Below are 18160 nucleotides of genomic sequence, written 5' to 3'. Positions count from 1 at the left end.
TGTCTGGAATTCACGGCAGTCCTAACACTGTTTTCTTTACAGCTTTATTTAATGTTAGCACCCTACATAAATTTGTGACTCCAACCAGAGGGCCAGGAAATGCCTTTGATATTCATCCCAAACTTTCTTGGCTTCAAAGAAACAAAAAAATATTGATATTGACATATTGAATTTCTACAACTTTTAATGCTTTTTTTCCTTTAAATTATCCTCATTTCCCTTTCCTTATAATAAAAAAGAGGGATATAAGTTCAACAAAATTACCAACATGTCAACTAATTCTGAAATTATATACAGTGTACTACTCCAATAGTTCCACTTCCACTCATCTCTGCAAAGTAGGGAAAGAGCTGAAGGTCCAGGCTTCATTTTCAGGGGTAATTTTGTTTATTATAGTTTTATAACATTCAATTTCAGGGATTTACTGCAGTCCTGATGCGATCCTGCTTATTCCTAATGCATCAGTTCAGGTAAAATGTCTCTGTTTTCATATTCACCTGATCCTCTATAGAAGTTCTTTCCCACTGGTTCCATGAACTCACCAGGATCTCCTCCTTCCAACAATGCAAACTAAGTATCATTGAATTTTTCTTTTAGCTTAACATTTGTCTGCATGTGTTTTCTCTCCCAATAAAAATGTAAGTATTTTGAGAATAGATATGGTTTTACCCCTGAAACAGACAGCCTAATTAGAGTTTAAAACAAAAGAGGGGAAATTCTACTTTTTTTTCTTCTAGTGGATCCCTGAAAATTAAGGGAACTGGTCTAGACGAAGAATTCTATCTAGTGTATCCTTGGACAGATACAAAAGTTTGAAAATTATACTAGATAAAACCCCCATCGTTCAACATTTCTGGTTGGCTTGAAAGATCAGTTGCTGCTACTACCCTCTGAATTCCAAAAGGTAATGGAATAGATTTTCTAGTGCTATTGCTTATGAGCCCCAACTGCTATGCTCCCATTAAATATCAGTCAGTGACCTCCATTGGCTTTTAGCAAAAGTTATTTGCTAAAATGGAATAGTAAGAACAACTGACACAAAATATTTTCTAAAACTAGGGCTCATTCTCATTTTCAACATAAACATCCCTGAGGGAAAGGGGCTCAAACTTTAAGTACCAAGGTCATGAAAAATATGTGGAAAGAACACATATGGCAAATAGATAACTCATAATCTCTCATTACTGGAAATCTTTATCTCCTTTCAGTGAGTGTAATTCTCAACTGAGCTCCCAGAATCAGTGCCCCTGTGAGGTGCAAGATATGAGGTCCATACTTCCCTTCATCACAAAAGGTCATGATCCCTGAGGATCACTGTCCCCACAGGTATGACTGGAGACATTCTACTATTGGGGCAACCAGGTGGCATTGGATTTAGGAAGACTCATCATACTGTGTTTAAATTCAGTTTCAGATGTTTCCTAGCTGAATGACCCTGGGGAAGTTAGTTAACCTTATTTGGCTCAATGACTTCTATAAAATGACCTGAAGAAGGAAATGGCAAATGTCTCTAGTATCTGCTAAGAAACCTCCAAATGGGGTCATGGGGATTCAGACACCACTGAAATGACTCTACAACAACATTCTTCTTATTGTTGCTGTTATTATTGTTATTATAGTAATCATCATCACGCTATTTTCCAGGTGCAGTCTGTGTCACCAAATCCACCTTGCCCACTTCCATTTGTTCAAATCTTACTTACCTTCCAAGGGCCTGGGTAAATTCCATTTCATTCATAAAATGATGATTTTCCATCCTCTGATCTTGCATTTCATTTTATTAAGCATTAAGTATGATATATTCTGCATGAGAGTAATTTGTATAAGTTGCAAGAGGGCAAAGACTTTATTGTAGTCATGCTTGTATTCTGAAGCTAACACAGCTCTGGTTGAGAGTAGAAGCTTTACTCTGCATTAGTTTCTATCAATCTTTCCATGCTTATCAAATTGAATTGAATTGGTAGTGATTGAGTATCCTAGGGTGCTGGTCATTCAAGTTGTTCTGTTGATGCTCTAGATGAAAGAGCAGCATATTGGGAGGTGGGGTTGAGGGGAGACATCCTGGAGGACAAAAGGAGAAAGGAAACCAACTGTGTTATGTATCTCCTGCCCAATCCCTAGCCAACAATAATTTAACTATTGCAACTTATTCCTCAGAGCACAGGATGAATTCACCAAAACAGCAAATATTCAAAGACAAGGTAATTCAAGTAGAGTCCAGGTTCCATGAGGTAAAGTTGGTTGTCTGAGAATTATCAATTTCATAATAGGTTATATATGAGAATCCTAAAATAGTCAACATTTCCACATAATGCTAGACATTATTAGGAACCTACCTGAGGAAGCACTTCACCAAATCTAAAGCTTTATACACATCTATTGCCATTGCATCACCATCCTTGAGACTTCCAATTGCTAAATCTATTCTAGATCCTAAATGAAATCTTTGACCTTTTTGAATATCTAAGGTATGCCTCCCTTGCCCTTACCATCATATATGTGGACTCTCTGAGAGGATAGAATAAGATGCTGTTTAAATGACAGTTTTTCAAGGACACTGATTAAATTTAATTTAGTAAAAATGCAGGAAATGCCCTCTAAGTTTCAGGCAATGTGCTGAGTGATAGAGATACAAAAATATCAATGATAGCATTGCTGATATGGAAGAACTCAGTACTCTTCTTATTTAGCTCGACTGTCAAAAACAATTATTAATTATCTAAATCCAAGTAACTCTGCTTAGAGAGAAACAACCAAGAGGGTAGAGATCTGTCTTGCTTTCAAAAACTACCCAAAACATTTTCTTCTTAAAATGTAGAGTTCAAAAGAAAAAAAAGATAAAATTTCATGATGAAGTAAAACAGAGATAAATATTTGGAACTTAAGAGTTTTTCTGTTTACCAAATAAAACTATACTGTTGGGAACTGGCAGAGTTGGGAACAGTACCAAATAGTACTATAAAAATGTTAGTGTTGGGAGGTACGCCAGTGGAACTGTCTTCCTGGAAAACCAAGGTCTAGTTCACCATTTAACAAAAATGAATAGTCAACTCATTTGATTAACAAAGGGACATTTCTTCTTTAATATTTCTTATTTTAAACCTTCTTTGCAAAGCAGGGAATCTTAACATGGGGTGTGTGTGTGTGTGTGTGTGTGTGTGTGTGTGTGTGTGTGTGTGTGTATGTGGGTGTGGGTGGGTGTGTGTGGGTGTGTCCTGAATTCCTCAGAGTAATATTTTTAAATGGGCACTGCATGGAATGTAGTGTCAGGAGGATCTGAGTTCAAATTTGATGTCAGAGAAGTTATATGATTTTGGGTTCATCATTTAACCTCTGGTTAAATCTATAAAATGGGGATAATAACTGCACATTTCTCTCAAGGTTACTGGGAGGATCAAATAAGATAATAATTATAAAGGGCTTACCTCAGTGTCTGGCACATAGTCTGCATTATATAAATGTCTGCTATTATTATTATTACTATGATCAATTATTAAATCAATCACATAATACACATAAGGTTATGAAGGAAACCAATTATTCTTAAATATAATATTTTTTAAAGAAATAGGTTCTAAAACCACAAGTTAAGACTACCTGGCAAAGGTGTATGCCAGAGGCATCTGTAATCCAAAGTTCTGAGGCACTACCCTAATTTTAAATTAAACAAAGACTTGCACTCAGTTTGGTAATCATTTAAAAAAATCAGAAATTTCTTTGATAGTCAAGTACATTTCCCCCAAAACAAACAGATGCACTACACACACATACCGTTTGATTTCTCTTTTTATTATAAGAATAGATTGATTAGAAGGAAACAAAGAATTTTAGATCAGGACATTTTTGAATACTTTCCTAATATTCCTAAAAAGAAAAAAAAGAAGGGAGATTTAATGTGCTTTCACACTGATCTCATGAGATTATTGGAGAGGAAACAATATGCATATACCTAAGTTAATTCAAAATTATTCAAATATACAAAGCATTATCTTGAAGTGAGGCAGCACTAATAACTAGGAGATAGGAAATTCTTCCTGTATAAGGTGACCCTTGAGTCAGGTATTGAAGAGAAGCTTTTTAAGTTTGTCCAACTCTTGGTAACCCCATTTTGTGGTTTCTTGGCAAAGACACTAGAGTGGTTTTCCATTTCCTTTTCCAGTTCATTTTAAAGATTAGAAAAGTGAGGAAAACAGGATAAAAAATGACTTTCCAGAGTCATACAGCTAGAAAGTATCTGAGGCCATATTTGAACTCAAGTCTTCCTAACTCCAGGTCCAGTGCTCTGTCTATTGAGTCATCTATCTATCCCCCAAAAGAGAAGCTAGGGATACCCAAACTTTTAAAAATAATTTTCATTTATTTAAGGCAATGGGGTTAAGAGTGATGTACCCAAGGTCACACAGCTAGGTAATTATTAAGCGTATGAGGCCCAATTTGAACGCAGATCCTCCTGACTCCAGGACCAGTGACACACTATCTGCTGCACCATTTAGCTGCCCCCATACCCAAACTTAAGCACAAACTTTAAAGTGTTATAATTTGGAAAGACAAGTTCAAGTCATACTGTGAAGAAATGCTATGTAAAGGATTTTGTACTTTAGCTTATGCTTCATTCGAGAAGGAATATGGAGTCATTGAAACTTCCTTGAGGGAAGAGAGTGGGGAGAGTAACATAATCAGAACTGCACATTAAGCAGATCAATTTTGGTAGATGTTCAGAGAATGAATTGACAAGAAGAGAGATAGGAAAAGCAAGGAGATGATTTAGGAAGCTATATCAATAGTACAGGTGTAAAGAGAAGAGCAGAGAGAAGAACAAAGATTTGAGAAGTGTCACTGAAATGACAGTACCCAGGAGCAGCTGGGTGACACAGTGGATAGACTAACCCTGGAGTCAGAGGGCACTTGAATTCAAATCAGGTCTCAGATATTAACTAGCTATGGGACCCTGAGAAAATCATTTAACCCCAATTTCTTCCAAAAAGAAAAAAGTAGGACTTTTGGGTAACTGTTGATATGGGAATAGGGTTAGAAGATACATTTTATAAAAACTGCTTGGGGAACTGGAAATAGTCTGGCAGAAATTAGGTTTAGACCAAAATCTCATATCCTAAACCAAAAATAAGCTCCAAATAATAAATGTCTTCTATATATAAAAGAGAAAATAATAAAATTAAAGAAGTAAGGCAGAATTTTCCTTTGAGATCTATGGATAGGGGAAAAGTTCATGAACAAACAAGTGCTAGAGAAAATCACAGAAGATAAAAGACAATTTTGATTACATATTGATTTTTGCATAAAAATTTTAAGTGTAGCAAAAAATAGAAAGTAAACAGGCAAGAAGACAAAAATTTTGCAAAAAGTTTCTTTGACAAATACTTCATGTCTAAGATTTATAAGGAATTCACTAAAATTTATAAGAATAAGAATCATTCCCCAATTGACAAATGGTCAAGGATATGAACAGCATTTTCAGAAAAAGGAATATAAGCTTTCATTAGCCATATGAAAAAAATGCTTCAAATCATTAATAATTAGAGAATTGCAAATTAAGGCAATTTTGAAGATCTACCTTACATGTATAATATTAGCAAATGTTTTTTAAAGATTTTATTTATTTTGAATTTTACAAGTTTTCCCCATTCTTGCTTCCCTCCCCCCACTCCCACAGAAGGTAGTCTGTTAGTCTTTACATTGTTTCCATGGTATACATCGATCTAAGGTGAATGTGATGAGAGAGAAAACAAATCCTTTAGGAAGAAACATGAAGTATAAGAGAAAGCAAAATTACATAATAAGATAACATTCTATTGATTTTTTAAATTAAAAATAATGTCTTTGGTCTTTGTTCAAACTCCACAATTCTTTCTCTGGATACAGATGGTATTCTCCATCTCAGATACCCCCAAATTGTGCCTGATTGTTGCACTGATGGAATGAGCAGGTCCATTAAGGTTGACCATCACCCTCATGTTGCTGTTAGGGTGTACAATGTTGTTCTGGTTCTGCTCATTTCACTCAGCATCATTTCATGCAAGTCCTTCCAGGCTTCCCCACAGTTTGTTAAGCCATTCCCCAATTGAGGGATATTCACTTAATTTCCAATTTTTTGCCACCACAAACAGGGCTGCTATGAATATTTTGTACAAGTGATGTTTTTACCCTTTTTCATGATCTCTTAAGGGTATAGACCCAGTAGTGGTGTTGCTGGATCAAAAGGTATGCACATTTTTTTGCCCTTTGGCATAATTCCAAATTGCTCTCCAGAAAGACTGGATGAGTTACAGCTCCACCAACAATGTACCAGTGTCCCAGATTTTCCACATCCCTTCCAACACTGATCATTGTCCTTTTTGCTCATATTGACCAGTCTGAGAGGTGTGAGATGGTTCTTCAGAGATGCTTTAATTTGCACTTCTCTAATAAATAGTGATTTAGAGTAGCAAACTTTTTTAAAAAGGAAATGATTCATAAGGGAGGGACTGTTGGAAGACATTTAATTTAATATTACTATATTTGCTGCTGGTGGAGCTATGAATAGATCAGCTAATCTGGAAAGCAATATGGAGCTATATCTATAAAGTTATCAAACTACCATTTATCCCAGAAATAACCTATTAGGTATAAACATCAAAGTTATCAAAGAATGATGAAAAGGACCACTATGTACAAAAACAATTTATAGCTATTCTTTTTGGTGACAAAAAAAATGAAATCTAAAGGGGAAATCAATCAATTAAGAAATGGCTGAACAAATTTTGATAAGTAAATATGGTTGAAAACTATTTCTGTGAAAATACTACTGAAAGAGACTATTTCTTCTTTTATTTTTCATTTAACCACTCATTCATTTATTTGTTTACTTATTTGTTTTTGGAAAGGGAGCATCAGTGGAGTGAGCAGAACCAGAAGAGAAATTCATACAGTAATAGCAATGTTATAAGGACAAACAGCTTAGAAAGACAACTCTAAACAATGAAATAACCATCCATGATGCCAGAGTACCAATGATTATTCCCCAAAGCAAAATTTAAAGAAAAGAAAGATGAAAAAGAGGCTCAATACAGAGCACTTAATAAAGGAACTTCTGGTGGGGTGATGGAGTGAAGAACTGACTTCATTCTATCTACTTTTCTCATTACTTAAAAAGAGAAAATATATTACATAAAGTGATAAACTCTACAGCAATAAGAAATTAAAGGAAATAATTCCTCACAAGGAAATAACACACACACACACACACACACACACACACACACACATATATACATACACACACAGGCCTTCTTTATGTGTGGACAGTATTTAAGAACTGGGATATCTTCAGCAGCTATTTAATCTAGTACACACTAAGAATTCCCAATATAACATTCTAGACAAATAATTGTCTGACCTCTACTTAAAGACTTCCAAGGAGAGGAAAACCATGAACTCCCTGAGGAGTTCGTTCCACTTTTTATAATGGTTAAGAAGCTTTTCTTATCAAGCTCAAATAGTCCTCTTTGCAGCTTCTACCCATGGTCCACGTTTCTTCTGACTAGAGTCAAACAGAATAAATCTATTCCCTTTTCCAATAACAATTCCTTATATACTTGAGGAATTTATCATGTACTTGCTCAGGTTTCTTTTCTCCAAGATAAACATACCCATTTCTTTCAACCAATCTTCATATGCCATTAACTCAAGGCCCTTTGCCATCTTGGTTGCCCTCCTCTGGATATTTTCCAGATTTTGAATATACTCCTTAAATTGGGGTATCCAGAATAGAACATAATGCTCTAGCAAGATCTGACAAGAGCAGAATACAGTGTGATTATCATCTCTCTATTCCTGGGAGCTGTGTTCCTCTTAATGGAGCCTAAGATTGCATTAGCTTATTTTGGCTGTCACATCATGCTACTGATTCATATTGAGCTTGAAATCCACTAAAACCTCCAGATTCTTTTCACCGTCACTGCTGTCTATCCATTACTCCTTTATCTTATATTTGTGGAGTCATTTTTTGTAGCCAACTGTAAGATTTCACATTTATTTTTATTGAATTTCATTGTGTTAGATTCAGCTCAATGCTCTAGCCTTTCAAAATCCTTTTGGATCTTCACTCTGTCATTCCATGTATTATCTATGCCCAAGCTTTGTGTCATCTGCAAATATGGTGAGCATGTATATCCTCTATGTCTTTATCTAAAACATTGATAAAAATTTCAAACAGCAGAGGGTAAAAGTGGATTTACCTGGGGCCCTTCATTGGAGAATTCCTGCCACATTAATACTGAGTCATTAACAACTACTGTTTGAGTCTGCATAATATAAGTTGTTCTAAATCCATTTCATCCATATCTCTTCTTCTTCTCCACAACAATAGTATGAGATACTTTATCAAAAGCTTTGCTGAAATCTTCATAAAATATATTCACAGAATTCCCTTCATCAACTATTTAAGTAATACTCCCAAAAGAGGAACTGAGATTATTTGGGCATGAACTGTTCTTGATGAAGCCATGCTGACTCTGTAATCAATATTTTCCTTTCTAGACATTTGCCAGTCATACTTTTAATGATCCTTTCAAGAATTTCCTCAAGGTTAGCAGTCAAATTCACTGACCCATAATTTGTAGGCTTTCCTCTTATCTATTTTTTTTTGAAGATCAGGAAAATATTTCCCTTTTCTACACTTGTGGCACCTCTCTTGTTTTCCATGATCTTTTAAATATCTCTACAATGACTCTACAATCACAGCTGCCATTCTTTTAGTACCTGAGGATATAGTTCATGCAAGCCTAGTGGGGATTCATAAAGGGCAGCTAAGTACTACTATTTCTTTACTTAGGCTTGGATATCAACTCCCTGTGGATCATTTTTGCTCTATCATTTTCTGTTCATAGGCAGAATTGGCAGGAAAAAAAGAAGCAAAAGAGGAATTAATAAGAATTAAACCCTCTCTTTAGTGTAAGTCATTAGCATCTCAACCACCCAAAACAAAGGTCTTAACCCCTATTTGATCCTTCTTTTTCTTCCAACAAAACTTTAAAAGACTCTTTTCTTATATTTAGCTTCCCACAAAGGCTTAAAAAGCCTCAAGGTCTTCTATGCTTTGGCAATCTTAACACTATTTTTTATGACTATGACACAATTTTATATCCTTCATCTGGATAGAAATATATATGTATTGCCCCTATTTCTATCTCCAGCATATTTCTTTTTAAAAATCTAAGTTAGGGGGCCGGCTAGGTGGTGAAGTGGATGGAGTGCTGGCCCTGGAGGCAGGAGTACCTGAGTTCAAATCCGGCCTCAGACACTTAATAATTACCTAGTTGTGTTGCCTTGGGCAAGCCACTTAATCCCATTGCCTTGCAAAAACTAAAAAAAAAAATCTAAGTTAATTGATGACTTTCCTGTGCAACCACATTGCACATTATGAAAATCTTGATACCTCACTGCTATGGTGCCTTTCCTGGTCTCTTAAGAGGTTAGGCACTGGCCTAACTCAGTATTTATTCCTAACTTTTATTGGGAGAGAGAATATAGTCAGAATTTTGATAGCATGAATAGAAAAGAGACATAATAATAATTTAGAACTGATACAACATTATTTAGAGGAAAAGTGAATGGACTGCTGATAAGAAAACTGAGAAAGAGTTGGAGTATAAGTACAATACTCGATCAGATATGTCGCAATGATACTGACGAAAAGAAAAAAGAAAAGAAACCACCTTTAACAAAGATAAGATATAACAAAGATTTCCAAGGAGCAAAGTGTAGAGATTCAAAATCCTGAATGAAAGAAATATCATGGCCAGAATTTCTTGCCCCCAAGAAATAATAATGGGGAAAAAAGCAAGAACCTCCAAAATCATTCAGGAAAGAAATTAGAGAATTTAAAGAAGAGATAAAGTGGAAAATAGGATAGAAATCAGACTTCTCGGAGAAGAAATATGACAAGAAAAAGACATGGGTAAGGGACCTTGGAAATAGAATAAACATAGTGATTCTACAGCAATACACACACACACACACACACACACACAAACACACAAACACTCTTCCACAACAACACACTGAATTAAAAAATTTAAAAGATTGAAAAACATACTTCAGGAAGAATACCATCTGTAGACTAATATAATACACAGATTACTAACAAATGGAAATCCCAAATTTAAATCACCAGTATTTTAATGTTGAGGTTTATAACTCCAATATCTAGTAAAAATATAGCAAGCAGAGGAAAAAAGTCCTTCACTTATCATGGAAACAAAATTTTGAATCACTCAAGAATCTATCTCATTTATGAATAATTATTAAAAAACTGAAAACTTCAGTTGTTACAAAACTCAAAGAAGATTAGTATTCTCCATCAAAATAACATTTTCTGCAGGACTCAAACAAGTAATTAATGATAAAAGATGGACATTCAACAAAGGGATGAATTTGAATTATTTCTGTAATAGAAAACCAGAGGCTACCAGTGAATTTAACATGTAAACACTTCAAACAAGAGAACAAGAAAATTAAATAAGTACACTTAACAGGAAAAGACTAAATGATAGAATTAATACTCTCATGTTTTATCTAGAGTTAGATAAGGCAATAGCTTAAAAAATCTTTACATTGAGAATTCAATGAAAAGAAAAAAGTTAGCATATGGGGTAAAGGATCTAAAGGGGTTAAAAATCAGGAGAGAGGGAAGAAAATTGGATTAATGCTTCTTGTATTAAACCCATGTTGCCTCATAAGTGAATCAATATTTTTGAAAGTGGGGTAGGAAAGAGGGAAGTTACTCATGTGGGGAAAGAAGATAAAGGAATAATATACATACTGACTACTACCTTGAAAATTAAAGACACTAAAACTCATACAAATTTTGATTAAATTCAGTGCTCAATCTTGGTTCCAATGAACAGAGATGAATTATTTCACCTTTCTTGATAAAGAGTTGGGTATCATAAGTACAGAATATAGAATATTCTAACCAGACAAACCTCGTCATTGTGTCTACTGACTTCACTTAGGTAGTCATCTTAATTTCAAGGGGAGTTTCTTGCCAAATAGTAAATGTGATTTAAAAACTAAAAGACATTAATTTTAATTTTTAAATTAATACAATAAAAAAGATGGGTTTAGAGACACATGTAGAAAAAGGGAATGGGGGAGCAGGAGGGCAGTAATGAATAACCCAATAGAGACTTATCTGTGATCCAACTGGTAGGAAAGAATAATGTTATAGTAACCTGGGAAGGAAAAATTATGGGGAGGGGGTGGAGAGCAAAAAAAGGAACATCAGAGCAAAGGATGTCAGGATCTGAAGAGATATAGACATATTTTAAGGTACAATAGGAAACTGAGGGATATTAGAATGGATAGCCTCAATCTGCTCAGTAAAGTGGATGGGGGTCATCTGCTGAAGAGAGGGGTAGAGTGAGGTTGAAGATAACATTGAGATCTTAATGCAATAGGAAGTCTGAAATAGTTGCTAAGAAAGTGTGAGACTGACTCCTTTGGAAAGAGTAAATACTATAAATAATCATTGCTTATGTATATATATATATATATATATATATATATATATATATATAATATTTACAAAGTACTTCACACACATATCTTATCTTTCTTTGATTCCTGCAACAATTGTGTTAGTAGGTAATATTATCATCCTCATTTAACATGTGAGACTTAAAAAGGAGATATGAGTTGCCTAGGATCATTACAGCTAATAAGTGTCTGAAGAAAGATTTGAACCCATCTTCAGTCTTCCACTTTATCCATTATGCTTCCAGATTGCTATTCACTAGAAAACAAGTATTTGTAATGAATCTAGTTAGTATAGTACTGTGGGGAGTAGGGGTAGAGGATGTGAATGGTGAGGAATATCTAGGGGTTCAGAATTAAACAAGGCATAAACACTGAAAAAAGGCAAGGGATTCAAAGGGGGAAGATAAGGTTTTTATTGAACTGTTCAAGAATGAAAAGGATACCATCCAATATGGTATTCTCCAGCAGATTGACTCAACTATCATCCCCATTCTCTCTATTATTTTTATACTTTCCCTATCTGCTGGCTCTTTTTTGATATCTATAAATATCTCATCTTCAACAAAGCTCTTATTTGATCATTTCATAGCTCTCCTTTAGCTATTATCCTACATCTCTCCTCCCCTTCTTGGATAAACTCCTTGAGAAAGCTGCTTACATGAGTTGCTTTCTCTTCTCTCTTTTCAAAAATGTTTGCAGCTGATCTTCTGACTTCATCATTTAACTGACAAATATAAGACCTTTTCTTAATGAAAATCTAGATAATTTCATCTTTCTTCACCTTTCTGCAACCTTTAGCACTGTCAGTCACTTTCCTCCTTACATATTCTCTTCTGTCTAGATTTTCATGCTCCTGCTCTCTCCTGGTTCTCTGATCAGTTTGATCACTGCTCGGTCGATTTTGCTGGTTCTTTCTACATGCCATACCCATTAATCATAAATGTTCCCCCCAGGGTTCTGTGCTGGGTCTTCTTTTCCCTCTATAATATCTCACTTGGTTATTTCTGCAGCTTTTATGGGTTCAATTATCTATCATCTCCATTCTGATGATTCTCAGAGTCATATATCTAGCACTAGTCTTTCTTCTGAGCCCCAGTTCCACATCACTGATTGCCTTTTTTGACATCCCAAACTGGATGTCCATAGGCACCTCAAATGCAACATGTTCAAAGCAAAACTCAAGGGGTCAGCTGGGTGGTACAGTGGATAGAGTGCTGGCCCTGGAGTCAGCAGGACCTGAGTTCAAATCTGACCCCAGACACTTAATAATTACCTAGCTGTGTGATCTTGGGCAAGTCACTTAATCCCACTGCCTTGTAAAAATAAAAAACAAAAATTTTAAATGAACTCATCAAATCCAAAGCCTTCTTTCTAAATCTCCTTATTATTATCAATGATGCTACCATTCTGCTTATTACCCAAAATCAAACCCCGTCACCCTCTGTTCACCCCATATATTCAATATGTTCTTTGAAGATTAGCATATTTACCTTTGCAACATCTCCTACATGCAATCCCCTTTCTCTATTCACATAGTCATTCCACTAATTCAGAACAGCATCACCTCTTCTCTGGACTATTAAATAACCTTCTAATTAGCCTTCTTGCCTCAAGTCTCTTCCCACTCCAATCCATCCACCAAAATGATTTCCTAAAGTGTAGGTCTTCTAATGTCATTTCACTAGTCAATAAACTCCATTGGATACCTCCAAAATCAAATATAAACTTCACTGTTGAATAGTTAAAACTCTTCCCATGCTTGCCTGTTCTTGCTTGGATGATCTTCTTATCCTTTATTGCCCTCTGTGCACTCTATGATCTAGTACACTGACCATTTGCTTATTCTTAAACACAGTACTCTATCTCCTGTGCTAACACAGGGGCATACTCTTAAATTTAGGATGTAGATTTATTAGGGAATTTAGAGATCAGCTAGTCCATGTACTTGTTATTGCTATTGAGTCATTTCACTTCTGTCCTGCTCTCCATGATACCATTTGTGGTTTTCTTGGCAAAGATATAGGAGTGGTTTGCCATTTCCTTCTCTGGCTCATGTGATACATGAGGAAACTGAGGCAGAGTTAAGTAATTTGGTCAGAGCAACACACTAGTAAGAATCTGAGACCAGGAAACTCTTAGGTCAGGGTCATCGATCCACTGTACCATTTAGCTGCCCTAATTTTATTCGTTTTTAAAAATATTTTTATTTATTTAAGGCAATGGTGTTGAGTGACTTTCCCAAGGTCTCACAGGCAATTATTAAGAGTCTGAGGTTGGATTTCAACTCAGGTCCTTCTGACTCCAGGGCCAGTACTCTATCCACTGTGCCACCCCTAATTTTATTCTTAAAATTATTGATGACTTTCATTTTTTTATGTAGCTGTCATTTCAAGACATAACTTTCTACTAACTTCTATACTATCTATCAGTGAACTTCTCTTTGTGAAAAAGTAACAAAGTAACACTAATAGGGATCCTTGTCCCCTAATGACGGAAACATTTCATACTCATAGACACTCACCTCTCCAAAGAATGGAGAAAGATGAACCTAATCCTTCATTTTACAGGTGAGGAAATTATAAGTCAGAGATTAGAAATGACTTGTAGAATTCTACAAAGGTATCAGAAGTAAGTTAAGATTCTTCTTATTTCAACCTTCTTCTTTCCCAAGCAATTCCAGTTTAGTGTTCATTCTGGGAAAATGAATTAAAAAAATTCTCAAGAGGCTATAGGACCTGGCCACCCTTCTCCAAAAAGCCTAGAGGAGATGACTGATTCTCTCCCCCTAATTCCTGTGTAATTAGTTCCCCTCCCAAGGAATAGTGAGAATGGAGCAGGCTAAAGGAAAAATCCCCTTAAAGTGGAACAATTGGTTTCCTGACAGTCTTGGGTTTCCTGTGTCCCCATTTGCATAGGTAATTGACAGCTTGTTAGCAGCTCATTAAGAAATGTAGGACTTTTTGTGCCCAACAAAATGGGGAACAAATCCCTCGGAGGAGGAGGGGGAGTTGAGCCAGAATTCTGATTTAGAAAGCATAGAGACTGCAAACACAGCTACTCCACAGAGTTTTCGTACTTTGCTGGACCCAGTCTTGAGTAGGACACCCACAATCCATGCTGAAAAGAAAGTATGGTGGGAATAAAGGGGCTGAAATAACAATCCTTGAGGAATTAAATTTAGGGCTGAACCAAAGAGAGCTGTTTAGGAGCTGAAAGTGGGTTGCATTATATTGCCCATAATGAGTAGGCATAAGTGCCAAGGAATTGGGTGGTCACAGAGAGAGGTGATCTGGTCATGTGTGGAAAGTGAGTGATAACAGAGGCATAGTTGTTCCATTAATCATGGAATAGACCTTAAGAAAAGCTTCTGATGCATTAAAGGGTCCTGCATGAAAGATTTGCATAAGGATGATATCAGTTGAGAAATTTGCTGAATGATTACATTCTGCCCATATTTGGGGGTACCCACATTTTTATAGCATGGACCCAACTGAAATAGAAATATTGAATCATCCCCTCAATTCCAGCTTCTGCTCGTGAGATCCTATGGTGTTTAATATCCATACCACTCAATTGACCCTTTAGGGTCATTCAACAAATTATATATATATATATATATATATATATATATATATATATATATATATATATTTCATGCCTTCCATGTATAAAACACTGACTTAGGCTTGTGCGTAGGGTGAAGGTTGAGAAACACAAAGATAAATATAAAATGAAACACAGTCTTACAGATTATTCTATGCCCTGGGAGGAAATTTATAGGAAATTTATATATATAATATATATATATATATATAATATATATATATAAACTGAGGGCCAGAGAGAACAAGTAACTTACTCCCATTATGGCAAAGTTAAAAGAATAACCCAGATATCCTTTTTCCTTGTCTGAGACCTTTTCCTATAAACTTGCTATTCCTAATTGAAATTAATATATAAAAGTGTTATGACTATCTAGGCTTTCTAACCCTCAGATAGTAACTCTATGTAGTTCAACTGATGAAAAAAGGAAGCATAAAGGGGATACAGAGAGAAGGGGAACTACTTTTCAAAGTTCACTGGTTTTAAGAAGTAAGGAAGATGTGGAAAAATAGGGACTCTAATAGATTGTTGGTGGAATTGTGAACTGGAGAACACTTTGAAACTATGCTCAAAAGGCTACTAAACTATGCATACTCTTTGACCACTACTAGGTCTATGAGGTACTTCTAGGTCTGTATCCCAAAGGGATCAAAGGAAAAAAGAAAAGGACCTATATGCATAACATTTATATAAGTTTTCGTGGTGGCAAAGCATTAGAAACTGAAAGGGATGCCCATAAATTGGGGAATGGTTAAACAAACTGTGTCTTATGATAGCAATGGAATATTATTGTAATATAAGCAATGATAAGCAGGATAGGTTTCAGAAAAAAACCTGGGAAGACTATACGAACTGAAACAAGGTGAAGTGAGTAGAACCAAGAGAACAATGTACACAATAACAGCAACATTGTAACAATGATCAAACTGTAAAAGACTTAGCTACTCTCTTATTAATACAGTAATCCAAGACAATCCCAAAGGACTCAGGATGGAAAATGAAAACTGATAAACCCTGAGAGCAAATATAATATAACTTTTTTTCACAAATTTATTATTCTTACTTTTTAAAACTTTAGCAACAAAACTAATATGGAAACACATGTGCTTACCTCCTCAAAGGATGGGGAAGGGGCTAAAAGGAAGGAGAGAATTTGGAACTCAAAAATTTTTGATGAATGTTATAAATAAATATATTTATATAAATAAATTTATAATGCTATAAATAAATATTTTTTTAAAAAGAAGTAAGGAATTTTGGTAATAAAAGTTTGGGGATACAATATAAATTTGTCATAGACCAATATTTGGAAAATGATTCACCATAACACACTACTATCTATCCTGCCTTTGAAGAATTTATGATCTAGTAGGGAAAAGAAGACAAGTTTATTACATAAAAAAGCAGCTACTCAGGAAAAAGTGCCATGTAATGTGTGTCTTTTGTCTTTCTTTAGAGCACCTGGAACTGTTCAGAGTCCATATGTATGATAAACTGATGCTGAATTAAAATGGATTGTAAGCTCCTAGAGGGTAGAAGTGAATTTAAATTTATTTTTATATCTCTGTCAGTATCCAGAGAAGTGTGAAAAAAATTTAATAAATGAATGAATTAAATGTCAGCTGGCTAGTTGAACATTCATTCATTAAATAGAATGCCCAGCATCACTCAGTATAGGTTGATAGTGACTGTCTCTTGGGTGGCATGAAGAACACCTGGGTATCTTAACAAGATTCTCCAAGCCAGTGATTGCCTTTGGACCCTCTCCCTGACACTCTGTCAGAAGGACAGGTGTTGATGGTAGGACAGTCAGGGCCATAACCCTGGTGGTTGAATCCAGCCTGGAACTGTCATTTCTTCTGGCCTGGATCCAACAGGACCTGTCAGCACCTCACTGACTGGTTGCTAGCTATGAGACATTTGAAGAAGTTCAGCGACTTGCCTCAAATTCCACCCTTGGCATGTTCAGGCAGGTTGCCAGGGAATGAATCAGTGACCTGCCTCCATGACCTGAAGCAAAGACTTCTACTGTCATGTTTTGGCTTTGTATCATCTACAAAGGCCAGGGAATCCTGAGCTGCTCTGATTCAGCAGTTTGTCCTTAAAGAAGTTCAATGTTGAAAAGAGAATATTGGCTTGGGAATCAATAGACCTGGGTTTTCACTCTTGCCTAACCATTAACCAGCACCATGACCTGGAGTCAGTCATTTTACTTCCTTATCTCTTGTCCTAGTTTTTTCATCTACAAAATGAAGAGGTTACACCAGACAATCTCTAAGATTCAGCTATCTGAATCTATGTGGCTATTCTTCTAAGATATCCATATTCTTGAACATCTATACTAGCTCCTAACCACCCCCCATCACACACTTCTTCCTATTATCTACAAGTCTCTCCCCATTGTAAATCAAACTTCTTCCTCTCTTGTTGCCCCAGAGTTGGGAAGATGTCACTGCTGATCCTACTGTTAGTCCCACCCACAGTTGTTTGAAAGTCACTGTCATGGCGGATTGAGGCAGAGAAATTGAGAAGAGGAAGGAACAGTCCCTCTCACTCTGCCTGCCAGTTCTGGTGAATAGAGAGCAGCAGTTTTAAGTTTCTTTGTCTTCCTTATCAGCATGAGCAGCCAACATGCCATAGCAACTACAGGCTTGAAAGTGGGGTGTGAGGGAGGTAGGGGAGGAGAGAGAAGCAGCTCTCTACCACTGGGAAATTGGAAAAAGAAACAGGAACATCCTCAATAGACAGCCCCAAACTAATGTGCCTGCCACCAACCAGATAATATTTTCCTTAGTTCTGGCTCCACCCTTACATCACTGGTCCTTTCCTGTTATCAAGGTCCAACCCGGGTCTCAAGGTCCTCCACCCCTATCACACTAAGATATCTAGTAGAAATAATTGGTGGCATTTCACAGTTAGATCTGAACCTTCCCATGATGATTAAGGGACTGAAAAGGAGTGGAATACTGAGGCAGGGAAGTTTTATTCTTCCAATCCATATCAGCTGTCCTTACCTCCCTTT

General features: G+C 36.0%; 1 long non-coding RNA gene across 1 annotated transcript in view; it reads right to left on the bottom strand.

The window, feature by feature from the left end:
- Positions 1–1987: 1987 nt before the first annotated feature.
- Positions 1988–18160, bottom strand: part of LOC141488468 (uncharacterized) — a 61344-nt gene continuing 45171 nt past the window's right edge. Inside the window, exon 3 of the long non-coding RNA XR_012468699.1 lies at positions 1988–2061. This is a non-coding gene — a long non-coding RNA (uncharacterized LOC141488468). The remainder of the gene's footprint in view (positions 2062–18160) is intronic.

This window comes from Macrotis lagotis, chromosome 1 (genome assembly GCF_037893015.1).
Source record: "Macrotis lagotis isolate mMagLag1 chromosome 1, bilby.v1.9.chrom.fasta, whole genome shotgun sequence".
Lineage (NCBI taxonomy): Eukaryota > Metazoa > Chordata > Mammalia > Peramelemorphia > Peramelidae > Macrotis > Macrotis lagotis.
The sequence above is the reverse complement of the archived record's forward strand: the minus strand, read 5'-3'. Positions and strand labels throughout refer to the sequence as shown.